The sequence below is a fragment of the Castanea sativa genome, chromosome 6, assembly GCF_040712315.1.
Source record: "Castanea sativa cultivar Marrone di Chiusa Pesio chromosome 6, ASM4071231v1".
Lineage (NCBI taxonomy): Eukaryota > Viridiplantae > Streptophyta > Magnoliopsida > Fagales > Fagaceae > Castanea > Castanea sativa.
Window position 1 is genome coordinate 5,757,964 of NC_134018.1, and position 27,885 is coordinate 5,785,848.

At 41.0% G+C, this 27,885-nt stretch overlaps 1 long non-coding RNA gene and 1 pseudogene across 1 annotated transcript; both read left to right on the forward strand.

The window, feature by feature from the left end:
- The first annotated feature begins 10,781 nt into the window (after positions 1-10,781).
- LOC142638948 (uncharacterized) lies at positions 10,782-11,417 on the forward strand. Its single transcript, XR_012845093.1, has 3 exons — positions 10,782-10,859; positions 10,959-11,069; positions 11,319-11,417. It is a non-coding gene; the product is annotated as an uncharacterized LOC142638948 (long non-coding RNA).
- Positions 11,418-12,708: 1,291 nt separating this feature from the next.
- On the forward strand, positions 12,709-27,745 carry LOC142639337 (receptor-like protein 6; annotated as a pseudogene).
- The last annotated feature ends 140 nt before the right edge of the window (positions 27,746-27,885 follow it).

A 27,885-nucleotide genomic window follows, 5' to 3' on the forward strand; every position in this document is an offset into this window, starting at 1 on the left:
CATAAGGATGATTGTAGGAGGCACCGCGAGGGCCGGATCTTCCAAGAAAGCCCGAAAGGCATACATCAGAACGATCCAGAACGTCCAGTCGGCAAGTCCTGCGCTTGGAAGGTCACGGATTGGGAATCCCCCCATTGAATTCTTGGAAGTAGATGCCCAGCGCCTTCACCATCCCTATGACGACGCTCTGATCGTCACCATACGGGCAGGAGACTACAACATACACCGAGTTCTCGTAGACAACGGTAGTTCAGCAGACATCCTTTACTATCCTGCTTTTCAGCAGATGCGAATTGAAAGGGAGCGACTAATTTCGGTTAACGCCCCACTCATTGGCTTTGGAGGGGCGAGGGTACACCCACTTGGTACTGTTACTTTAGCGGTAACCGTTGGAGACTACCCACAGCAGGTCACCCGGAACATAACATTCCTGGTAGTCGATTGCTCGTCGGCCTACAATGCCATCATAGGGCGTCCAACCCTTAACTCATGGAAAGCCGTGACCTCGACATACCATTTGATGATAAAATTCCCCACTGATCATGGAATTGGAGAATTGAGAGGAGATCAGGAATCCGCACGAGAATGTTACGTGGCCATGATGGAGATGGACAATCACATTCAAGCCATGAACATAGAAGAACGTCGGATGGCGACAGAGCCCGTCGAGAGGCTCGAAGACGTACATCTCGACGAAGCCTACCCGGAGCGAACAACAAAAGTCGGAACCCTGGCCGACCCGGCGGTACGCCAGAAACTCGCAACTTTCTTGAAAGAAAACAAAGATGTGTTCGCATGGAGCCACGAAGACATGCCGGGAATCGACCCGTCGGTCATGGTGCACAGGTTGAACGTATCGCCATCTTTTCCGCCCGTCCGACAGAAGAAAAGAACCTTTGCCCAAGAAAGAGGCCAAGCAATAGCGGAAGAAGTCCGCAAACTGCAAGAAGCGGGATTTATCAGGGAAGTGTATTACCCCGATTGGTTGGCGAACGTCGTAATGGTCAAAAAGAACAACGGGAAATGGAGGATGTGCGTTGACTTCACAGACTTGAACAAAGCATGCCCCAAAGATAGCTACCCCCTCCCGCGGGTCGACGTCTTGGTGGATTCTACGGCTAAACATCAGTTGCTAAGCTTCATGGATGCGTTCTCCGGGTATAACCAAATCCAAATGGATGAGGCTGATCAAGAGAAGGCTTCGTTCGTGACAAGCCAAGGCCTTTTTTGCTACAAGGTCATGCCCTTCGGCCTGAAAAACGCTGGCGCTACCTATCAGAGGCTCATGAACAAGATGTTTGCGCGGCAGATTGGAAGGAACGTCCAGGTGTATGTCGACGACATGCTAGTCAAGAGCCAAGAAGAAGAAGCTCATCTGGAGGATCTTAAGGAAACATTTGATACTCTTCGCTCCTACAACATGAAGCTCAACCCAAGCAAGTGTGCCTTTGGAGTGACGGCAGGAAAGTTCTTGGGGTACATGGTATCCCAAAGAGGGATCGAGGCCAACCCAGACAAGATTCAGGCCATTATGGGGATGGCCCCTCCTAAAAATATCAAGGAAGTACAAAGCCTCAATGGTAGGGTCGCCGCGCTTAGCAGATTTGTGTCGAAGGCTGCAGATAGATGTCTACCTTTTTTCCGAACATTGAAAAAATCCTTTGAATGGACTGCCGAGTGTCAACAAGCATTCGAAGATTTAAAGGCCTACCTCTCTTCCCCGCCATTGCTAAGCCCCTCGCAACCAGGAGAGGAACTGTTCCTCTATCTGGCCGTTTCCCCAGCAGCCGTCAGCGCAGCCTTAATCAGAGAAGACGATAAGATCCAGCGACCCGTGTACTACGCGAGCAAGGCATTGCACGGTGCAGAAAAGAGATATCCCCCCATGGAGAAACTTGCCTTCGCTTTGGTTACAGCGGCCCGTAAGCTCAAGCCATATTTTCAAGCCCATACAATAGTTGTTCTAACTGACAAACCTTTGCGGCGCGCAATGGGCAGCCCTTCGGCTGCCGGACGAATGGCGTTATGGTCCATAGAACTAAGTGAATTTGATATACAATATCGCCCCCGCGCCGCCATCAAGGGACAAGCGGTAGCCGACTTCATCGCCGAGTTCACCAGCGCGGAAGGCGAAGAGGAGAAGAATCCCCAATGGGACATTTTCACTGACGGGTCATCCAACAAGAAGGCTGGCGGGGTAGGGGTCGTGCTTAACTCTCCGGAAGGCGACGAGCTCAAATGCATGATTCGCCTCGACTTTCCTACAACTAACAATGAAGCGAGTATGAAGCCACGATAGCGAGGTTTAGACCTTGCTCAAGGTGTAGGGGCCACGAACGTGGTTGTTCATTGCGACTCCCAAGTCGTCACAAGCCAGGTAAACGGCGAGTACGAGTGCAAGGGCGAAAGAATGAAGAGGTACTGGGAGCAAGCAAAAAAGAGGATGGACGGGCTCCAAACCAAAATAGTCCAAATTCCAAGGGGAGAAAACGAACATGCCGACCGACTTTCCAAAGCCGCATCTGCGGAAACTATGACCCCCATCGACAAGGTACTTTCTTTCATTCAATCCTCACCGCTAATTGACGTTGTCTGCATACAGGAAATTGGTTCCGAAAACAATTGGACCACGCCCCTGATCTCCTACCTAAAAGATGGCACGTTGCCTGATGAAAAGGAGGCTGCCAAGAAGCTGAAGGTCCGGTCTGCACGGTTTGTCTTGATAAAGGATGTTCTCTACAAAAGGGGCTTTTCTCGACCGTACCTAAGGTGCGTGGACCCCGAAGAAGCAAGCTATATTATGAGAGAAGTACACGAGGGGATATGCGGCAACCATTTCGGGTCACGGTCATTGGTACAAAAGTTGATTCGGGCCGGATACTACTGGCCAACAATGCAGAATGACGCCCAGGTTTATGTGAGAGCTTGCGACAAGTGTCAAAGGTTCAGCAACATCATTCGGCAATCGGCGAAAGAATTGACCCCCATAACTGCCCCATGGCCATTCGCCCAATGGGGGTTGGACATCATGGGACCATTCCCGATGGCAGCAAGGCAGCTGAAGTTCCTCGTCGTCGGCATCGATTACTTCACCAAATGGGTTGAAGCTGAAGCCCTAGCCACAATTACTGAAAAGAACATAAGGGGTTTTGTATGGAGAAACATTGTTTGCAGGTATGGAATTCCAAGGTCTTGTGAATATGAGGAAATGGTAAACAATTTGACAACGACTCCTTCCGGGCCTTCTGTTCAGAGTTAGGAATCAAGAACCATTATTCTTCCCCAGCCCATCCTCAAGCAAATGGACAAGTAGAAGTCACCAACCGATCCTTGCTGCGAATCATCAAGACTCGGCTCGAGGGGGCAAAGGGCGTATGGCCTGAGATGCTACCCAGCGTGTTGTGGGCATACAGAACGACGTGCGAACCCCTACCGGAGAAACCCCTTTCCAGCTGACATACGGAAGTGAAGCGGTCATTCCAGCCGAGATAGGACTCACAAGTTATAGGGTGGCCAATCACGACGAGGGAAGAAATGATCAAGAGCTTCGTTTACAACTGGATCTAATTGACGAAGTAAGGGTGGTGGCTGAGCAGAGACTCGCGCGATACCAGGACCTCGTAAGCAAGCACTACAACTCCCGAGTCAAGCACCGAGACTTCAAAGTCGGAGATCTTGTTTTAAGGAAAGTAATGGGCGCGGCCAGAGATCCCACACAAGGAAAGCTCGGCCCGAACTGGGAAGGACCCTACAAGATCGTATCATGGCGAAGAAAGGGCACCTATCACCTAGAGACTCTCGACGGGCAGAAACTGCGACACCCATGGAACGCCGACCACCTCAGAAAGTACTACCAGTAGAAGATAGCAAGCAGAACGTTACTCCTCCTAACCAGTTTACGATCCTTAATTATTTGTCTTAGCTTATTCTTGCCTACAGTATATTTTAAGCCCAAAGGGCTGAAAACTTATCTTTCCTATTTTTGAACAAAATTTTACTTATGCATTCATCATAATAAGAGGAGGTTCATTCAGAAACGACTAGTGAATTTTTTTTATGTCTTGAAGAAAACAACAGGTCCTTTACATCTAAGTCCACAAAGTGGACGGCCTACGTCTAAGTCCACAAAGTGGACGGCCTATGTCTAAGTCCACAAAGTGGACGACATGCTTATAAGTCCACAAAGTGGACGACATGCTTATAAGTCCACAAAGTGGACAACATGCTTATAAGTCCACAAAGTGGACGACCTACATCCAAGTCCACAAAGTGGACGGCCTGCTTATAAGTCCACAAAGTGGACGGTCTGCCTCTAAGTCCACAAAGTGGACGATCTACATCTAAGTCCACAAAGTGGACGGCGTCATAAATAAGTCCACAAAGTGGACAATCTTACACCTAAAATGACGGTGTCATGTTCAAAATGACGGCGTTATGTTCAAAGTGACGGCGTTATGTTCAAAATGACGGCGTTATATTCAAAGTGACGGCATAATAACGGTGTTATGTTCAAAGTTAGCTGACGGCATCGTTTGTAGAAAAATGGGCGTATTTCCAAATGAATACATCGAGCTAGATTCGCTGAAAGAGAAGCTGACGCCGTTGGGAAACTCAAGCATACAATTCTGTCCAACGGCGTCGCCCATGTAACTGACGGAATGATAAAAAACGACCCTGTTTTTATGAAAAAGAGGCTGACGCCGTCATCAATTCAAAAAATTGGATTGAAGAAAAATACCGTCACCCTTAAGCTGACGAGTTCATCACGGACAATCTTGACTTAATAAAAAAAAACACACATGCTTGAAGCATAAAATGACATTAAAATTAAAATAGGCAATGTCTTTACAAAAGCCCAGAAAAATGGGCGCCAAGTACTACAATTTCGTCTACAGTTCTTCAAAAAAAAAAAAAAAAACTTTAATCTCATGAGAGGGCGTCAGTGTTGTCCATTATCTTCAGCAGTGAAAGGCTGGGCACAAGAGAGAGAAGGGCTGACGGCATTTGGGTCGCCATTGTGAGGATTTGGAGTCAGAGTGACGGAGTGATCCGCAGCTGGCTGGGCTAGGACGACGCTGTTGTCTCTCTGATTATTGTCGTCAGCACCTTCATGGACGACGTCGCCTGCAGGGGTTGACGGGATGGACTCATCCATTGAAATCCTTGACAGATCCAAGTCCGGATAGACGGATTTTACTTGCTTCAAGCAGTCCTCAAACCCATCACCGTAGTAGGCAGCACAAGCGTCTATAAAGGCCGACGAATCTTTGAACTCCGTCACAGCGTCGTTCCTAGCCGTCTCCACTTGGACTAGGATGGATCTCAACTCCTTCTCCCCCGTCACCTTGGCCTCCGTTTCCATCTCCCGTCGGCGGGTCTCCTCCGTCAACTTTTCCTTATAATCCTTCAGCTCCGTGCCCAAGATGTGGTTCGCCTCTTTGAACTGCGCCTGACCGTTAGCTAGGTACTTGACGTGCTCGTTCAGACGGGTGATCACCCCTTCCTTGGCAGAGCACCTGCTTGACAGTGCCTTCATGCGAACCATAGCCTGAAAGAAAAAGGGGGCAAGACAACGTCAGGGCATAAAAAGTTGGACGGGCATCAAAATAGAAAGCGAGACTCACCCTGGTAAGGTCAAAAAGGCCTGACGCCTTTATCTCGTCAATGGTCTGCTCGGCACAAAGGTCCATTTCCTCATCCTTCAAAATGGACTCCGTCACCTCTACAGCGTAATCTTTGTGGGTCAGAAGGCGACGAGCAGACCCCTGGGAGATAGGGCCTGACGAAGTCATGGGCCCCTTACCTGCCCCATGAACGGGCCTGGGAGGCGACGGCCTTCGTGAAGACTTGTCCCCAGGGGTTGGGGCAGCTTTCTTCCCTTGACGGTCTTTTCTACCGTCAGGCTTCCTCTTGGCCGCGACCTTCCCGACGGGCCTGTGGGCTGACGGTGGGGTTGACTCGTCCCCAACCTTCTCCTGCTGTCTCTTCTTGGCCGCAGCAGCAGCTCGAATCCGTTGTTTAGCTGACTCCATCTCTGCGAAGAATAAGGGTTAGAAAGAGACAACGTCAGGATAAAGGCAAGAAGGTAAAAGGCACTTACGACGACGTGAATAAGCGTTCAATTTGCAAGCTTCCTCCGTCGGTTCAGGACCTCCACAATATAAGTGAAGAGTATCTAACGTGATTAGATCCCGACACTTCCTCTCGTCCAATGGAATGGCCGTCACTCGACGAATGAAATCCTCCTGCTCCTCGGTAATACGTGGACGATTATTAGCTGCAATGAAAAGTGACGGGTTAGGATAGCAAAAAAGTAGACGAGGCGAGAAGAGTCGACGGGATTAACCTGAATCTCTAACGTAAGCCCATGTGTTATCAAAACCATTGGGCATTGACTCCCACTCCTCTTGACGACATACCCAATTTGTCCCTTCTACAAAGAAGTATCTGCCCTTCCACTTCCTATTGGAGTCGGGCATATCTGACACTAACTTCAACTCCTTATCCCTCACTGCAAAATGATACACTCTTTTTGACGAGGAAATGTGCTGAGGACGATAACACCAAAAGAACTCGTCTAAGGTCAGTTGACGGTTCCCACCACTTAGACTACCCCACAAGATCTCGGCACCAATGAAGGTTCGCCAAGCATTGGGGGCAATCTGGCTGACATAAATCCCTAGAAAGTTAGCCAGCTGACGGTGTAATGCCGTCAGCGGCAACCTCAGTCCTGCCGCGAACATGGCATCATACATGCCGACGTCCGCGGTTCGTCCTGAGTAGCACCTCTCACCCTCCTCAGGCAGTCGGATGGGAATGTCGTCGGGTATTTGGTAACGGGACCGCAAACTTTTGAAAACATTCTCCGACATTGTCGGGAGAAAATTGTTGACGGACCACTCGGAGGGTAAGATGAAGGGACGGTCATCACCAGAGGATCCCGAGGTGCTCACTGAGGCTTCCTCGTCACCGTCACTCTCACCCCCGTCATTGCTACTTTCCCTTCCACGAACCCCTTGGTCTTCGTCGGCTACCCCTTCTTCATCACCATACACCTCACTTCCTCTAGAACTCTCTACTTCACCGTCAGAAGGAGTTGACGAGTCTCTTTCTAACGACCAGGATAGGCCCTCCGCGGGCTCACGACCTGATGGAAAAACTTCGTCGTAACCCGCTCCGTCGCGGATTGACGATGGATCACTCGGCGTCTCCCTAGACATCTGACTACCTACACACGACGGGTTTTTCTAAGATCCTAGGCAGACGACTTCACTAAAGGGCGTCACTAGAAAAAGTAAAAAGGTAAAGTAAAGAAAACTTACGTGTAGGAGGACGGTCTCAAGAAGGTGACGGTTGCACGATCGACGGTGTGGTAAAACTGGCAGTGACGAATTTTTTCTCTCAAGATGAACAAGGCGAAAAAAGTGGAAAAAAGGTAAATAGTGAGATATATATAGGAGAGAGGAGGCGCGAAAGACGAAGTGACACACTCGTCCAGACGCGGAGCCAATCTGCTTACGACATGTGTCCCACCATTTAATGAACATGGCACAAATCACCATGCAAACACCATTTCCCCAGTAACACCAACTCCATGACCCGTCGCCTATAGCTGACGGGATAATGGAGTGGGGGGCAGCTGATAGTGACGTTATTACAAGGTGACGGCACATTAAGAAGCTGACGGAAGTTCACTTGTTACATATCCGAATGCACGTTAAGAAGCCGACGCAATACGCTATCCGTCAACTACCGTCATTGACACCTCTTTAGCATTCATAGCCATGCCCCTTACGCAAGCGCAACATTAAGCCGACTCGGATCACGTGGACGAGTCGTGGGTGACGACCTTGGCCGTAAGGTCTTTGGCCGATGTCCTTGGTCGACGGACCACGTTGGCGTACGTAAGCCGACGACGCATAGGAGTTACACGTGGCCGACGACCTTGGCAGGTGAAGGCCGAAGGAATAATCCAACTTTCATTTTTAGCCTATCTGACCTCTCGCTTTATGTGAATATAAGGAAAGTCCTTGCGCTACGCGTTCGACTTAGTTAAGAAGATTCCTATAAGGAAAGGGCTCAATACAATAGGCAAAGATCCGCGAATTACTCTTTTAAAAAGGAAAGTACTTCTTCACCAAGGCGCATATTTCGGCCACACACCACTATATATACCCCAAGACCCTCATGACCCAAAGGTACGCACAATTACCTCGACTCTGGCACTCTAGGGTTGTTTAAAGATTCTAACTTGATCGTCGGAGGGTCTTTGGCCGGCACCACACCGGTGCTTTCTGTCGATCACCTACTTTTTTCTTCGCAGGTGTTGCTTCAAATCGGTGGAGTACTAGCAGCTTACTGGTGATCTCTTAGGCATCATCAAATTTCAATCAAAGACTATTTACACAATCAGGAGCCCACTTCAATATGACATAAAAGAGAATACCCTTGGACCTGGCAGAACACGGCCATCAACTTGAGTGAAGCTGGTACTGATTGAAATGCCACATGAACGTAGCAAAGTTTCAGAATCATTTAATAGAAACATTTCAAAGCCTGCAGCAGAAAACAAGGACCAAAATGTAAGAAAGGAATACGGCAGTAAGAACAAAATCCATCACAATTTCAGAAAAGACACTTACCTCACACAATACCTTCATCCTCTCTTGCGGCTTTTGCCTTGGTTTTTCCACTAGTGAAGCTCTTTCAAGAGTGGATAAAGCTTTTGTGTAACGTTGCAAGGACACCAATGAACAAAGCTGGAAAAAAAAACAAAGGAGTAATAGAAACCACAGATGGCACGGACTTGTCTCTCAACCACTCTGCTTCTTTCAACATAGACTTCAGCAAATTCAACCACTGCATGAAAAGCATTGCTCAAACCTAACCCTCACTAATTGGGGTTGCAAAGAACCTATTCTAACTTACCCCCACCCCCAAATTTAAAAAAAAAAATGTACATATAAAAAAAATCCACTCTAATACCACACACTGAAGCAAAACCAAAATGCTCATACAACTGGACAAGAGCTCTCTCTCTCAAAAAAAAAAAAAAAACTGGACAAGAGAAAAACAAATGATTCACAATTTCCTCATATTCACAAGACATCATACATGAATCAGAAACTACTTCTAGCTTTGTAATTTAGGTCTAACTTCACAAACAAACCATTATTAATTATTTCCACAGAAAAATAAGACGTTTCAAAGGTAATATCAAACTCTCAAATCTGGCCCAAAAGGAATTCAGCCAAGCAGAAACAACAGTACCATAATTATCATCCAAGGTCTAGTACTTTTCATAAGAAAACACTATAAAGTCCGGACCAGAATTAGAGTGTGGCGAGATTAACTTGTCCTTAAATTTTCCCCATATACAATGAAATCTTACATAGTTCACCCGCCACTGTAGGTTGGTGAAGTTTCCTAGTGATCAATTAGATCTACAGTTCGCATAAAAACTCTCATTTTTCAATCTACCCTTCAACTTAAACCAAGTAGATGATTCAGCGAAACTGAAGTACCATCTCCAATACACGATTTAGTTTTAAGCCAAAGCTGATTATCTACAAGACAGGACAACTTTCCAACCCAATAGTCAGAGCGCTTAAACCTGAAACTAAAAATGCTTTCCTTTACAGTGCTTAGCCATTAACTCCTTATGCAGCAAACATTTTGGATTACAAATAACTCTATAACAGAACTGCTTTGCTATCAAACCTTATTCAAAGGACCCATTTTCTACATCCTAATTCCTATCCCCTGATCTTTCTTAGATGAGCACAGATGGAATTCCAGTTTAGTAAATGAATTTACCTGCTCCCTACAATATCTCTAGAAAAAATACAAACAATTCCACCTCAAAATTTTCAAAACACTATGTTGCGTATCATTAGTCCCTGAACAAAAATAATACAATTTGATGATGCCTAAGAGATCACCAGTAAGCTGCTAGTACTCCACCGATTTGAAGCAACACCTGCGAAGAAAAAAGTAGGTGATCGACAGAGAGCACCGGTGTGGTGCCGGCCAAAGACCCTCCGACGATCAAGTTAGAATCTTTAAACAACCCTAGAGTGCCAGAGTCGAGGTAATTGTGCATACCTTTGGGTCATGAGGGTCTTGGGGTATATATAGTGGTGTGTGGCCGAAATATGCGCCTTGGTGAAGAAGTACTTTCCTTTTTAAAAGAGTAATTCGCGGATCTTTGCCTATTGTATTGAGCCCTTTCCTTATAGGAATCTTTTTAACTAAGTCGAACGCGTAGCGCAAGGACTTTCCTTATATTCACATAAGCAGAGGTCAAGATAGGCTAAAAATGAAAGTTGGATTATTCCTTCAGCCTTCACCTGCCAAGGTCGTCAGCCCACGTGTAACTCCTATACTGTCGTCAGCTTACGTACGCCAACGTGGTCCATCAGCCAAGGACATCAGCCAAAGACCTTACAGCCAAGGTCGTCACCCCTGACTCGTCCACGTGATCCGTCAGCTTAATGTTGCTGCGTAAGGGGCATGGCTATGAATGCTAAAGAGGTGTCAATGACAGTAGTTGACGGATAGCGTATTGCCGTCAGCTTCTTAACGTGCATTCAGTATGTAACAAGTGAACTTCCGTCAGCTTCTTAATGTGCCGTCACCTTGTAATAACGTCACTATCAAAATTAATAGTCATTGTTACCCTGGATTAGTCAAATTAAGGTTGTTGTTCATAGAATAGAGAAAAGTTTGTTTGACTGCTTGAGTTTATTAGAATCGCAATCGGAGATGTCCTATGTTCAAAATTGCTGGGTTTCTCTTCCCAGAAATGGCTTACTGCTGGAGGTCTTGGGACCGTCTTGTTGACTCTTGCCGGTCGTGAGGTACAACCATAATTATTTTTGTCATTTAATTAATGTTACTAATCTGTATTAATCTATTTATTGAAAAAAATTAACATATTTTTTGCTTATTCTATCTAGATATTCACAAATTTCCTTTCAAGTGCTATAATTCATGCAACTCGGCCTTTTGTTGTGAATGAATGGATTCAAACAAAGATTGAAGGCTATGAAGTTTCTGGTACTGTTGACGTTGGTATTTAAATGTTGAAGATCACCCTAAACAACAAGAGGCTATCAAGCTCAAGAACTAAGTGAAAATTTTATATCTATGTGCAGATTCTTTTTTTTTTTGTTTTTAATTCCTTTTCTTTTTATATTATTAATGAGACACAAAAAAGCATAGTGTATGAATGCACTCGTTGCTCATATAAGTTGAAACAGAATACTTTATTCACAGGTTTTTCTTCTATGGATTTTGATCAATTTTATTCCCTACAGCATGTGGGCTGGTGGTCACCTACAATTGTGAGAGGTGAAGATCGTGAAGCTGTTCATATTCCCAACCATAAGTTTACAGTGAACGTTGTGAGAAATCTCACTCAAAAATTGAAGGTTGGCGTAGCAAAACACATCTACCCATTAGTCACTTGGACGTCAATAAGATTAATGTGAGGAACAAAGCTAGATTATCTATCCTTTAATATGTATTATAGTTGCTTTTTGCTGCCATGAATTGTTACTTAATTTTCCTCTCTGATTGGTTGATTTGACTGCCTCTCTCTGTGCAGAATATTGTTGCTGACATGCGTAAAGTTTTGGCCAAGAATCCTCAAGTTGAGCAGCAGAGGTTACACAGAAGAGTGTTCCTGGACAATATTAATCCTGAAAATCAGGCTCTATTGGTTAGTGCTAAAATTCTTTTTTACAATTGATAATTTCATTCTTAAAAAAAAAAAAAAAAAAAAAAATTCTTTATGATCTTTTGAGTAATCAATTCTTTATTAAAACAGCATTATGAAAAATATAATCATAGTAATTGAAGTATTTGTGCAGTCAAGTGTGTGTGTGTGTATTTAGTTCTTTAAGTCTAGGTTCCCTTAATAAGGGAAAGACACCTGTGTTCTCTATGTTATTTTGGATGCATTTTGAAGTCATGCCACTGCCATTGGATTGTGATGAGAACGTGCATTGAACAATACTAATGGTTGGTTTTAGTTCTATTTCTTTGGAGTGTATTTCAAATTATCATGTTAATTTTATACGTTATACTATCTTATAATTTAGATAGACATTTTATGGGCAATTTACATTTTGAAATTTGAATCCTGAATTTTAAACCATCATTCCTCTCCCAAAATCCATCGCTATTGAAACCACATTTCCACGCCCCATCCATGGCTTTCCCACATCCCAATCTCGCCACCGCTGAACCATTTTCACCCATTCACCCCAAAGCCAAGCCATAAACCACAATTGCATTGTTTCACCACCCATGGCTACCACCAGAAAACTCACCACCACTACCACCTATTTTAAGCAATATACCCAGCTACACCCACTCACAAAACCAACCAAATCCAGCCAAACCCAACTACACCACGTTCTCCAAACCCATCTCAACTGCCACCATTGCTATTTAACCCAACATGGCTGAAACCCAATCAACCCAAATCACCTTCAGGCCACCCTTGTCCAATAACAATCCTCCACCACCCCACAACAACCAAGAAACTAATAGGAATAAGGGTAAACATCATTTTTTTTTTTTAAATAATTTTTTTAAGTATGAGGTGTCAAATTCTTTACTAAAATTTGGGCGTTTTGTGTGGGAGAACATTTCTGATTAGATATTGCTCTACAGCTTGATGGTCATTCCAAGCATCCCTAGATGGTGAAGCGATGGGTTTGGCCTGTTCCCTATTTCCCCCAGTGATTTTTTTCCTACCCTCAGTTCTGCGGGAATGCAGTGCGGTTTGTCTAATTTAATGCTTGCATTAACTTGGTTAATTTGAATCTGACATGTTAACAGAATTATTTTATCTGGAATTTTGCTTGATGAATCATGTTTGCAACATCGACTCTTTATACTGATGAAGGAGGAAAAGAAGAGCCGTAAAGGAGGAAAGCTTCGTTCCCCTGAATGTTACTATTTAATGGGGTATGTTGACAATCCAAAGAGTCTTTTGGGAGCCATATCTAAGAATATATTTGTAATGATTTGAACGTTACTTTTACTGTGAATTCAGGTTTTCTCTTATATTGTCCAAGACTACAAGGCTAGAAGTTGATTTAGCATCTATTAATATCCAAACAATTGAAGATGTACTTTGCATGGTATGATCTTGGAATTATCTTTTCAATGAAATTTCTTGTCTTCTATGAACCTGGTTAAATTCAATTTTTTTTTCTTATCCATTTCTCTTGAATATGCATTTTTTCCCTTTTTCCTCTATGGGTTAACTGCAGGATGAAGACGATAAAGTACACATAGGAAAAAAATGAGAAACCTCGTATACATACAGATGGAACTGGTTTCATATCTGAGGATTTAGCTTTGATTTTCCGTAATAATGTACACAGAGGAGAGCGCACAAGGGATGAAAACATTGAGGTTTGTGATTTTAGATATGTTTCCTTGTAAGTAAACTAAAGATTAAAATAATGAATCAAAAAGTTAGTTTCATCGAACTGATCTCAATTTGTTATGTTTCTGTTTCTATGAGTTAAATGATCTAAACTCATGTCATGGTCCGACTGGATGTTTTGTATTTCATTGCCTTTTTATCTTATGTATTTTTTTATAAAACGATTGCCTTTTAAAGTTCTGTGTACATAACTTATCATTTGATTAATGGTCTCTTTAATAATGTCAGACAAATCCCAGTATTGTTGAACTTGAAAGTAATCTTTTGGCAATTCATGATCCAAGAATCTAAAGCTCTAGATCAAAGTAATTTGTTGGCAATTCATTACCTTCTTATTGTTGCAGAAAGAGGAGGCTTAGGTCCCAGGATGTACCAGGAATCCTGAAACATATATTTTGAAAGACCAGGTATTGATTAATATCCTGAAACATATATAGTTGCTCCTTAATAAACTGAATCTTTCAAACCATTTCTTTGAAAGTAATATGAAGCTTTTATCCTGGGGCTCACACTATCGGTTGGCCTCTGGATAAAGCCTAAAGGAACTAGTAGGCTTAAAGGCACTACCCCTCCCCCTTAGTACTCTCATTGCTGCCCCTCCTCCTTCTCTCTCACTCATCAGTGTTGGCACTAGCAAAAAAATGTAAGTTGCCCATGCGTCGACCCAACCAAAATTTTCCCTCTCCCCCCCCCCCCCCCCTTCCGCCCCTTTAAAAAAAAAATTGCTTGTTTTCCCCACTTTGAAGAAAGGAAGGGGCAGAGACGGGGGCACCTATGATCTGACTTTGCATCACCAACCCTAATTATATCATCCCATCTCAAGATTGATTAATTGAACATTGTTACTTGTTTGACTTTCTAGGGGTGAGGTTTGTTATTTGAACATTCTCAATCGGCATTCTACATTCACTCTGTCAACTGCAAAAATAAGAACACAATCACATTTGATAGTATAACAAGAGAGGAAAGGGGTTGCAGGATGGAGCAGGATATTTATGAAGATTGTTGGTGTATTTTAATACTAGCGAAGTTTTAGTATGCATTTGGACAATAGGTTTTGTGAATTCATAAATATACCAGTACTAAATACATAGGAGCATTACAATTAAAAGTCACTAGTATATCCTGCTCCACGAAAGTATAAAAGAAATGGAGAGAGAGATTACTACTGGGTTGTTTGAAATTACTAATTGAAGACTGCACTAGATGGGGATAGAAACTATATGACATTTCACAAAAAAATTGTCCTGTGAAACTATTTTCCATCTGACCAAAAATGATGAGCATTTATCTAAAGACCCATCTTGATCCCTTCCTTTACCCAACCAAACATGTATTTAAATACTAGCCAAGTTTTAGTATGCATTCAGACAATAGGTTTCATGAATTCAAACTCTTTGAAGATAACTCATAAAACCAAAATTTGGGTTCCAACTATTCTACTCTTTACAGTATATTGTTTATTATTTTTAGTCGTTTATCTACATAAACATTAACATTTTCTTTTTCCTTTTCCAAATAACTTTTAACAGGTGTGCAGATGATAAGCCATTTGTGCCAACATATCAGGTGTCCAAAGAAAGGACAAGAAGCTTGGGTATTGAATACATTCCTTTTGAGGTGAGCCTCAAGGAAACTGTTGAAAGCTTGAAGGAAAAGAAGTTTATCAGTTTTTAGTATTGGTAGCACCCTGAAGTTTCTGCCAAGTAATAAACAATGGTGAGGCATATTGCCTAGAACCAATTTTTGGTTGGTGTGTTGGTTTTAGGAGTCTTCAGCTTGATGGTGTATTTCTCTGCATATCTATGTATGCACCATGTAGGTTAGTAACTTCAGTCCTAGACTTTTCCCTATCCAATAAAAGGAAATGCTATGTATTTCTTTTCTGTTTAGATGAAGTATTTACGACTTTCAAAATTATAAGTGCTGTCCGATGCTCTTTTTGATGTGAATTGGAAAATGGTAATGAGAAAGACTATGTACTACTTAATAATGATCATTGATGCCATGATTGTGATTATTAATCTCCTTGTCAATGTTGCCACTTTAATTGAAACTTAGTTTCATTTCCACTAGAATGGTTAAACTTATTAGAAATTAGCTAGACACGTTAAACTTATAATTCAGTTTAAAATTCATTAGAAGATTGAATTGTAAGTAAAGGGTAACTTACACTTACGGTTACTGGAATTTGATATAGATTTGATTTTGGTCCCACAAATTAAATAGTTCGGATTTGATCAATGAAATTTGAAAAAATGGAATTTGGTTCAATTTTAGTTCCTTCAATTTATGGTTGGTTGAATTTGGTTCTTAAATAATGAGGTGCCTTTCTAGTATCACTGACACAGCCCTTTGATGAGTTATCACCACCACTTTGGACACCAACTTTGCCCCCATCACTTCCTCCTCCTTTGGCACCTCCACCACCACCAACACCCTTGCCGTCCATTTTTGAGTTGTATGTGTGGCTACTTCGTATGTATGTGTTACTAACTTATAAATATGAGTGGCCTAACTCAGGAGACTGCAATGGGTGTATCACTATCACACAGGGCCTGATGGCTAGGAAGCCACCAAAAAAAAAACATAAAAAAAAAAATTAAAACCAACCTATAACTCGAGTTCATAGAACTCGATTTCTGTGCAGTTATAAATCGAGTCCTATGGACTCGAGTTCTACATTTAGTACTCGACTTCCCATACTTCGAGTTTTCAGGCAAAGAGTAGGGACAAACTCAATCATTCTAAAGTCGATTTTTATGTTTTTTTTTCCCTTTTTTTCGTTTTTTTTTCATTTGTTTTCGTTTTTTTATAGAATGTAGTGCAAAAACACAAGATATTTTGCTCTCTCTATTCAGTATGTCAACTGAAGCATAAGCAAAACCTTTAGAAAACCACCTTATTGGTTCTTTTCCTTCCTCACAAGTAATGCCACCATCAGCTTAACAAGACTAAAAACTAGTCAAAGTAAGTGAACAATGTCATGCAGAGTAAAAATAAAGTAAGACTTGATGAAAAGAATGTGGTAAAAGAATCCAAAGCTACCCAGATGAGGAAGAAAATGCAAAAGGAAAGGATTGGAAAAGCCATCTGGTCATAATATTGTAATGAAACCGTACCTCAGATAAGCTAATTGTAAGTTGCCCATGCTACGCCAGTCCAATGTTGAAAGCTCATAAGTAAAAAGTTAAGATGAAGAAGGGCTTAACAAGAAGCACCAATGCATGAGTAGAGCAGCTAATAAAAACATATTTATAGTTACTTATCAAAAAAACAAAAAAAATGACTTATAATCTCAACAAGAAGCACCAACACAAATGAGTATAATAGCTAATAGAAATAATTAACAACTAATTGAAAGATAAAATTAAACATTCATAATATCACAATATAGAAATTGGTACATTAGATACATAATACTTCAATTACAAGAGCATTTAGTGATAAAAGAAAATAATAATTGTGTCGATACAACCCAGTAGTAAGTTCGAATACACAATAAAGAGAACCACGATTTACATCTACAATGCCATTCCAAAATTGAGTATCTGCATACCTGACAAAAATTGAAATATTGACGTTAGATACCCAAAGCCAAAACAAAGGTACTAATCTACGCAACTTGGTTAATTGATACAATCATGAAATTTTATATAAAAGCATCACTTACCTAGGTTCGTTTAGTACTGCTTGTCGAAGCCCCACTAGAAAGCGGACATCTTCTACAGTTATGCTCGTGTTGATAACACAGTCCACAGCTCTGCTTTTGTTGAATCTCCCTCAAGTCAGAATCTGGCCTTCGACTTCCCGGTTTTTGCCAGACCCCATCCATCTCATTCCATATCCTACACTTCACAGGTCGACCTTTGGCCCACAACAGGTCTGGGTCAGGCACCCACTTTGGACCTTCCACATCCCTCTACAATGACTCTAACTTTGGCACCACAAATTGGTGTGAGTAGGTGCAAATGACGTTCTCCAAACTATAATATGAGTCAATATATGTACTTGCATCTTGCCCCCAAGTACTGAAGAATTGTAATTGCATGTGAACAAGGGATCTTTCAATTTTGCCACTTTCCACAACCACATATTCTGGTCAATATGTTTATTTCATGACTATGTTGTCCCCCTCCAAAGCTATGGATGTCGTACGCAGTCGTTGCTTGATATATACCATGGACATTATTAAACGGCCTTACTTGGTGTGTTTTAGATTTTTTCAGATTGTGCTCATAGATTTCTAACGCTTATTTACTCCACACCTTGCCTTTCAAGAGATCATGAGTAGTTTTTTTGTGTCAATCATGGAAATATGTGACAAGTTTGCTCCAAGTGAATTCAACCATTGCAGCAATGGGCAGGCCATGGGCACCTTTGAGTACTCCATTGAAGCACTCTGAGACATTGGTTGTCATAGCCCCATAACGGTATCCACCATCATGTAGCTGGGTCCACTTGTCTAGATCTTCTTTCATTAGATATGTGTATGGCATGATGGATGAGTCGGGTTCACTTACCTGTTGTTCGGTGGCTGATTTCTTCCTAAGGGTCTCGATCTCGGCTTCCTTGATAGGTTGCATGTACAACTTGAATTTAGCTTCCTGAGTAGCATACCCCGCTTTCAAGGCCAATGACTTTAAAGTGGTGTCCTGAAAATGTGTGTTGAAGTTGCTAGCAATATGTCAAAGGCAATATCTATGAAATACTCGTACTCGTCCATTATCATCTCTAAGCCATTTTGCAATTGCGTTTCGAATACCCTTATGTCAGTCAGAAATTACGCAGATGTCCTTATTTGCTATCACATCCCCAGTGAAATCCTGAAGCAATCTACAAACCACCTCCAACTAGGCCTTGATTCTTTGTCCACAACAGCAAAGGTGAGAGGCAAAACCTTGTTGTTGGCATCGGTGGCCATTGCAATCATCAACACCCCTCGATATTTACAATACAAATAGGTCCCATCACTACTGATCACTGGCTTACAATGTCTGAATCCTTCAATGCACAGAGCGAAAGCCCAAAATACATATCGCAATATTGTAACACCTTCCTCTCTCGGTTCAGTGAGATACCAGTACCGGGTGCCAGCTTCTTGATCCAAGTATGCCAACAACAACTTTTTCAACCTTTCAAACGTTGCCTTACTAATGATATAGTTTGGATTTTATAGGTACTTTATCAAAAATGCCTGAGTTTCTTTATTGAATGAGGACTACTTGATTTAGATTTTTTTTTTGGGGAGAAAGTACTTGATTTTGTTGATAGCACAGCAAGTAAACTTTTTTTTTTTTAACGGGAGCAGACTAGCATAGTAAGTAGATTATTTTTTAGATAATTATAACATGTTAATCTCACAACTTAAACTCTTCCACCTTCACACCCAAGCACTTTGTGATAGAGAGATGTATTCAGCAGCAGGGCCATTCCTAGCCAAGGAAAACTTGAAAGGCATCTTACGTCACAATGTCATCAAGAGCCTAAAAAAACCTGTGCAACTCTCTTCCCCAAATTGATGCATGTTTCACTGTTAGAGTCAAAATTGACACGCCCCATCTTAACCACTCCTCTATTGTCATCTTTTCAAAGAAAGGAAACCAACCAAGTCTTCTCAAGTACGTGTCTATTTCCATGTCCTAAACTTCATAAAATGTATAGTAGTTTGCAATTAATTCTCCAGACCAATCCAGCCCCATACCTGTGACAGTGTGAGGGGGGACGTGATTGGCCTTGACCTCAGTTGTAGCTGGCTTTATGGCACCATACCTTCCAACAGTACCCTCTTTCTTCTTTCTCACCTACAACATCTCAACCTCGCCTTGAATGACTTCAATTCTTCATCCATTTCATCTCGGTTTGGTCAATTTGCTAGCTTGAGTTATCTCAACCTTTCTAACTCTGTATTTTCTGGCCAAGTCCCATATGAATTATCTATTTATCTCTAATGCCCCAATTGGCCTCGCTAGATTTATCCATCTTTCATCTTAGTATAGAAACCTCTGTTGTGAAAAGGCTTGTTCAGAATCTGACCAAGCTGAGAGACCTTCATCTTGATCTTAGTGACATGTTTTCTGTTTCGCTTACTTCTTTCATGAATCTCTCTTCTTCTTTGATGTTCCTTTCTCTCAAAAGTTGTAGATTGCATGGGAGGTTACCGGATAACATTTTCTGACTACCAAACCTACGTGAGCTGAATCTATTTGGTAATTCTGAACTCACGGAGATTTTCCATTGTCAAATTGGAGCAATCCCCTTAGATTCTTGGATTTATCTTAGACGGCTTTTTCAGGAGAATTACCGAAATCAATTGGCAATCTAAAATTCTGGAGGCAATTGGTATTGAATGGATGCAATTTTACTGGATCAGTTCCTGCATCTGTTGGTAACCTTACACAACTCACTCTTTTAGATATATCAAATAACCATTTTAGTGGGGAGATACCATCATCACTGTCAAATCTCAGAGAGCTCTCTCGCTTGGATCTATCTAACAACAATCTCAGTGGTAAGATCTCATCATCACTTTTAGTTGGCTATGCATAGTTCTTGGAAATCTTTTGAATCTCATAAAATTGCAATTTTGCAGGACCAATACCCGTGTCACTTTCATTCCTAAAGGATCTCACTCTTATTGACCTCCGTCAAAACAACTTTGGAGGTGAAATTCCCAATCTTTTTCCCAACCTCACAAAACTCACGGATGCTTACATGTCTAATAACCAGCTTACTGGTAACTTTTGTGAATTCCAGTTTGGCAGTTCATTACAGTTTCTTACATTAGATAATAACAGGCTATATGGCTGTATTCCAAAGTCAATCTCCAATCTTGTGAACATTTCAGAATAAGAAAATTTACTAAAGAAAAAATGATTTTATTGATCTTAATGAAACTGAGATAATTACATGTATTTATAGTACCACTAAGTAACTAAACTAAGCCCAAGACTAACTTAACTGATCTAACAAACTCCCTAACTAACCAACAGATATTTACAATTAAGTCAGTCACGTGTAGGTCACATGTCCACTAGCTAAAACTATACTAAATGTAGTCTTTGTATTTAAGCTACTTGTCGTTGTCCTCTATTTCATCTTTACTGCTACCTGGACTTCTGGATTCATGAAATTCATTCAGCTTCTCTAATTTCTTTAACTTCTGATACTCCCCCTCAGGATGGACATCATGAGAATGAATATTGGAAATGCCCATCCTGGTAAGAAGACCACAAAATTGATTCCAAGTCAAAGCTTTTGTCAACAAATCAACTAGCTGGTGTTGAGTTCTAATATCCATTAACTTTATGACTCCTGCTTGCACCTTATCCCTTACAATATGGCAGTCTATCTCAATATGTTTTGTACGCTCATGGAACACTGGATTAGTACCTATATGAATTGCTGCTTGAGAATCACTGAACAGTAAGGCAGCTTGATTGTGTTTTACATTAAGATCCTTAAGCAAAAACAAGATCCATGTCACTTTACACACTGCAACAGCCATTGCTCTGTACTTTGCCTCTACTGTGGACCTTGAAACTGTATTTTGCTTCTTAGACTTCCAAGAAATGAGAGAATCACCAAGAAATACATAGTAGCCTGTGATGAACCTTCTAGAGTCAATGCATGCAGCCCAATCTGCATCTGCAAATGCCTTGATGTGTAAGGAGGACTGAGCTGAAAAGAACAACCCTTGTCCTGGGGTGCCTTTGAGATACTGAATTACTCTATAAGCTGCCTTTAAATGAGGCTCTCTAGGCTTAGACATATATTGACTTAACCTATGTACTGAATAGGTAATATCAGGCTTAGAAATAGTAAGAAACAACAACCTTCCTATCAGTCTTCTGTACATCCCAGCATCAGCCAATAACTTGCCTTCATCTTTACTTAATTTCAAATTTACTTCCATGGGAGTTTTAATAGGCTTGCATCCAAGCATTCCCACATCATTGATCACTTCAAGGGCATACTTTCTCTGACATAGGGAAATGCCTTTCTCATAGATGGGGCTTAACGAGTCATGTTCTCAGATCAAAGGACAGATCTTGTTAATGGAACCATTGACAACCATTAACAAAGTCTACTCCTTGTTGATTCAAGAAGAGAGGCAGAGGAGTGTAGGGCTTGGTAATTTTGTTCACATAGAGTCTACTACTCTTGCAGTGAAGGGTTCCAATGTCAATTCCAATCCCAATTTTCCTGGTTTCTTTGGTAATTCTAGTGGCTTTGGGGGAAAGAATTCCAAAGGCAGAGACAGGCCTATATGTACTCACTGTGGGTAGCTTGGACATGTCATGGAAAAATGTTTCAAGCTACATGGTTTACCTCCAGGCTTCAAACCTAAAGGCAAGAACTTTATGGTGAATCAAGTCAATATGCAAGAGGCTTGTGCAGACAATGGGCATACATCTACTAGTTTTCCCTTCACTTAAGAGCAATGTCAGCAATTTTTAACTATGTTGGGGGCTCAAATGCAAGCTACTCATCTCACTTCTGATGGCAAGGATGCTCAGTTCAATGTGGGCAGCAAGGAAGTACACATGGCCAACAATGTGATTAGGCTTAATCCAGTTGTGTCTTCTTCTTCCAATGCCACAGATGCTCTCACCATGGCAGGTATGCCTAATTCTATTTGTACCGATTTGAGGCATTCAATTTTTTCTACTCAAATTATACATAGAACAACTTTTGATGGTAATACTTGGGTTATTGACACTGGAGCAACAGACCATATAGTGTATTCTGTTCATTTGTTGACTGATTTTATTGCTGTTAATTGTGTGGTTGCACTTCCCAATGGTGAGACTGCTTTGGTAACTCACATTGGTTCTATATGTCTTTCTGATAATCTGGTCTTAAGCAATGTGCTTTGTGTTCCATCTTTCTCCTTCAATCTATTATCAGTCAGCCAACCCACCAAGAAAATGCATTGTTGTCTCATTTTCTTGTCTACTTTCTGTTTCATTCGAGACCTCAATTGTTGGAGGACAATTGGTGTGAGTAAAGTTCATGATGGGTTGTATCTTCTTCAACATAGCCCTCCTGATACTTGTGCCATTCCAATTTAGTCCAAGGCTCCTTCATCTTTCCAATCTGTTTTTAATTTTGTTTTTCATTCCATTTTTAGTACAAATAAAACTTATGTAGTCAATAATGTCAAAATTCCAACTTCTGTCTGGCGTTCCAGACTTGGGCATCCCTCAGATGCTAAAATTTCTGTTTTGAAGAATGTACTTCCTGATCTCAATTGTTTTTCTAATGAAATTTGTGAAATTTGTCCTCTAGCTAAGCATAAAAGGCTTCCATTTCCTTTTCACAATCATGTTTCTGCTTTTCCATTTGATTTGATACATTGTGACATATGGGGTCCCTATGTTACACCTACTGTTGCAGGTCACAAATATTTCCTTACCATTGTTGATGATTGCACTAGATCAACCTGGGTTTACCTTATGAAATCTACGTCTGAAACTAGATCCTTATTACAATCCTTTTATGTTATGATTAAGAATCAATTTGGTAAGTCCATTAAAGTCTTTAGGACAAACAATGGCCTTGAATTTCAAATGATTGAAGTTTTTAATCTTTATGGCATCATTCATCAACATAGTTGTGCTGCCACTCCATAACAATATTCTGTTGTGGAAAGAAAACATCAACATATCCTTTGTGTTGCTAGAGCTTTAAGACTTCAATCAAATGTACCTATTGCTTATTGGGGTGATTGAATTCTCACTGCTGTCCATCTTATCAACGGAATTCCTTATCCTCTTTTAAACAACAAATCTCTTTTGAGCTTCTTTACAATAAACCTCCAGCTTATTCCCACCTAAAAGTGTTTGGTTGTCTCTGTTTTGCCTCCACTCTTTCTCACAATAGAGGTAAGTTTGACCCTAGGGCTATCAAGTCTGTTTTTCTAAGATATCCTTTTGGGGTTAAGGGTTATAAACTTTTGAGTTTACAAACCAGATCATGTTTCATTTCCAGAGATGTAGTTTTTCATGAATCTGTGTTTCCTTTTAAGTCTCTTCTTGTTTCTATTCCTTTGTCTCAGTCTAACCATTTTTATCATGCTTGTTTTCTTGATGCTCCACCACTCCCTGTCACTGATTCTATTCATCATTCTGCTCCTTTACCAGACCCCTCAATTCATGTTGATTCTTCTATTCTTGAGGAACATTTCACTGATCTTCCGGAGGATTTGTCTGTCTTTGTTCCTAATGACATCACTGTTCCTATTTCTTCCTTGTCCATTGAACTTGCTTCTCCATCCCTTCCACCCAGTCCTGTTTCCCTCACTCCTATTCCCAGGAGGTCTACTAGACTCTCTAGACCACCTGCCTATCTTCAAGCCTATAAATGCAATGCTGCTTCCACCAAATATCCTATTGCCTGTTATCTTTCCAGTCATAAACTCTCTTCCTTTTACTCTCATTTTTGTAATAGTATCTCCACCATTCTAGAACCACAGTTTTACCATCAGGTAGTTGGTGATCCTAATTGGGATGCTACTATGGCAGCTGAAATTCAGGCTTTAGAACTCAATAACACTTGGTCTCTTGTCCCTTTGCCCCCACATAAAAAGGCAGTTGGTTGTAAATGGGTCTTCAAAATTAAATACAAGTCATATGGGAGTGTGGAGAGGTACAAGGCAAGGTTGGTTGCCAAAGGATATACTTAACAAGAGGGTTTGGATTATACTGAGACCTTCTTACCTGTTGCCAAGATGGTGACTGTTAAGCTTCTATTATCTTTGGCTGCTGTGCAAGGCTGGACTCTTCATGAATTAGATGTAAACAATGCATTTCTTCATGGTGACTTGCATAAAGAAGTGTATATGTGCCCTCCTCCAGGCCTGCCCAGCAAGGGGGAGTTTGTATGCAAGTTGAATAAGTCCTTGTATGGCCTTAAACAAGCCTCAAGGCAATGGTATTCTAAATTTTCCACTACTTTACTGCAACATGGTTTTCTACAGTCTAAGGCAGATTATTCTTTGTTCACCAAGCAATCTGGAACTTCTTTCATGGCACTTTTGGTATATGTTGATGATATACTCATTGCCAACAATAATCCTCAATCTGTAGCAGACCTAAAAGTTGTTCTAGATAAGTAGTTTAAGTTGAAGGACCTTGGCAGTTTGAAATACTTCTTAGGCTTGGAAGTGGCTAGGTCTGAGAAAGGCATTTCCCTATGTCAAAGAAAGTATGCCCTTAAAGTGATCAATGATGTGGGAATGCTTGGATGCAAGCCTGTTAAAACTCCCATGGAAGTAAATTTGAAATTAAGTAAAGATGAAGGCAAGTTATTGGTTGATGCTGGTATGTACAGAAGACTGATAGGAAGGCTACTGTTTCTTACTATTTCTAGGCCTTATATTACCTATTTAGTACATAGGTTAAGTCAATATATGTCTAAGCCTAGAGAACCTCATTTAAGAATTGCATAACTGATTCTTGAAGACGAAGATCTTCAAGCTTCTGAGGCAAATTACAGGTACACTTTCCACAAGAACAAGTAGGGGTAGGCCTAAAATTCTGAAGTTGATCCCAAAATAGCTTTGATTGAGTGAAATAGTTGGTAATTAAGGACTCACTCTGACACATTGAAGCTATATCCTTTTGAAGTTGGAAAACCCTAGGTCCGTTCCCTTGAGAATGTGTATCCCTGAGATCATTCCAAATCTCCAGAGCAGTGTCTCTGTACGTGATACTCACTCGAATTTGAAGTGAAACAGTCTTCATCAACCAAGAACCTACCATGTTATCACAGCGAATCCAAGCATCAACCGCCGCTAGAGTCTTTATCAATGGTAAGGAGAGAGTGATGCTACCATTGACAAAACCAAACTTATTCTTGGCAACCAGTGCTTTCCTCATTGAACAAACCCTAGCATGGTAATTCTCACCAATCAACGGTTCAGACACAAGCATGGCTCCAGGACTTTCAGCGTGATGAAGAAATAGAGGATTTGAGATGTCCTCTACAAGTGCAGGATCTTGCACTGAGGAAGAAGACGAAGTATTAGTTGCTTCAGCCATTGACGAAGCTTCAAAAAAAAAAAAAAAAAAAAAAAAACTCTCAAGAGTAAACCCTAGAAATTTTGGGAGAAAATACGCTCTGATACCATAAGAAAATTTTTCTAAAGAAAAAATGATTTTATTGATCTTAATGAAACTGAGATAATTACATGTATTTATAGTACAACTAAGTAACTAAACTAAGCCCAAGACTAACTTAACTGATCTAACTAACTGTTCTAACAAACTCCCTAACTAACCAACAGATATTTACAATTAAGTCAGTCACGTGTAGGTCACATGTCCACTAACTAAAACTATACTACATTTACTCTTTGTATTTAAGCTACTTGTCGTTGTCCTCTGTTTCATCTTTACTGCTGCCTGGACTTCTGGATTCATGAAATTCATTCAGCTTCTCTAATTTCTTTAACTTCTGATACAGAACTTGATATTTCATCAAATAACTTGAGTGGCATTGTGAATTTTGAAATGTTCACCAAGTTTAAAAAAATAGGCACTCTTGCTCTTTCACATAATAGTCTGTCAGTAAGCATCAACAAAAAATTTAATCATACCTTCCCCGCACTTGATAACTTGGAATTAGCTTCTTGCAACATCACTCATTTTCCAAATTTCCTAAATACATCATTTCTACGGCTAGACCTCTCTGATAATAGGATCTCTGGTCGAATCCTAAAATACAAATTCGGAACTGGGAAATATCTGATGTTCCTAAATCTTGCTTACAACTTTTTATCAAGTATAGAGCTACTTCAATGGGAGAATCTAAGGTTCGTTGACCTTCGTGCAAATCTACTACAAGGACAGCTTCCTGTTCCACCATCTTTGGTGGACTTCTTTTCAATCTCAAACAATAGATTGTCTGGGGAAATCCCTTTGGGGATTTGCACTGTAAGTGACCTTTCCATATTGGATATCATATGGATATCTCCTATAACAACTTGAGTGGTATTATTCCACGGTGTTTAGGAAACTTGGGCGATTCTCTGTCAGTGATAGATTTGAGTATGAATAGCTTCCAAGGAACCATCCCTGAAACACTTGCAGATTGCACAAGATTGAACACCATCAGCTTTAATGGAAATCAATTGGAAGGACTCTTGCCACCAGCTTTGGTCAACTGTACAAGTCTCAAAGTTCTAGACCTTGGAATAACAAGATAAATGGTTCATTTCCCTATTGGCTGGAAGCACTTTTTGTGCTACATGTTCTTGTCCTAAGATCCAATAGATTTCACGGCCGCATAGGAATTCATAATACTAGTGGGATGTTTTTCTCTAAACTACAAATTCTCGATCTCTCTCACAATGAGTTTACTAGTCTTTTACCAAGTCATTATTTTGGAAACATGAAAGCCATGATGATTAATGATGAGGGTAAACAAGAATTGGAATATTTGGGTGAAAATTATTTTCATGATATGGCGGGTTCAACTTATTATCAATATACAGTAGGGGTGACAGTGAAAGGTTTGGAGACTCCACCACTTGGAATCCCAACCATCTTCACAACCATTGATTTATCGAGTAACAAATTCTAGAGAGAGATTCCAGAGGCACTTGCAAGTCTTAACTTTCTCTGATTGCTTAATCTTTCCCATAATAGCTTAACCGGCTCTATACCATATTTATTGGCAAATTTGTCAGCACTTGAATCATTGGACCTCTCTTCAAATAGACTTGTTGGGGAAATCCCTATGCAATTGACAAGTCTAACATTTTCGGCTTTATTAAACCTTTCACAAAATCATCTCACAGGACCCATTCCACAAGGTAAACAGTTCGCTACATTTCAAAATGACTCTTATGATGGTAACTTGGGATTGTGTGGATTCCCATTGTCTACGCAATGTAGTACAGAGGCATCACCACTGCCACCACCATCAATATTCCAAGAAGACAATGATTCAATGTTTGCAAGTGGATTTGGTTGGAAGGCTATGTTAATTGGCTATGGATGTGGCTGCTTGGTGTTTTGATTAGCTGTGGGATATGTTGCTTTTGAAACAGAAAAACCTCATTGGCTTGTAAGGTTTGTTAAAGGAGAACGAAATGGAAAGACAAGAAGGCCTAATAATAAAAGACTTGGGCGAAGAACAAGTTAATGCATTCAAGGGTGGTCTTAGGTGAGCTTGACAAACTTCTGTTTAGAATTAAATTATTTAATGATTTCAAATAAACATATCTTAGAATTAGAAACAATATTAGTAGTTTGTATATTCTATAATTTTTCTGTGTTATAAACTTGCAAGGTAAGTAGAACGTGATGAAGACCCTATTCTCTACTAGCAGTGAGAGAAGATTGTGAGCATTTAAATTACATCAGGGCATTCGAATGGTGGCTAGTGAGGAGTGGATCATGCTTGTATGAATT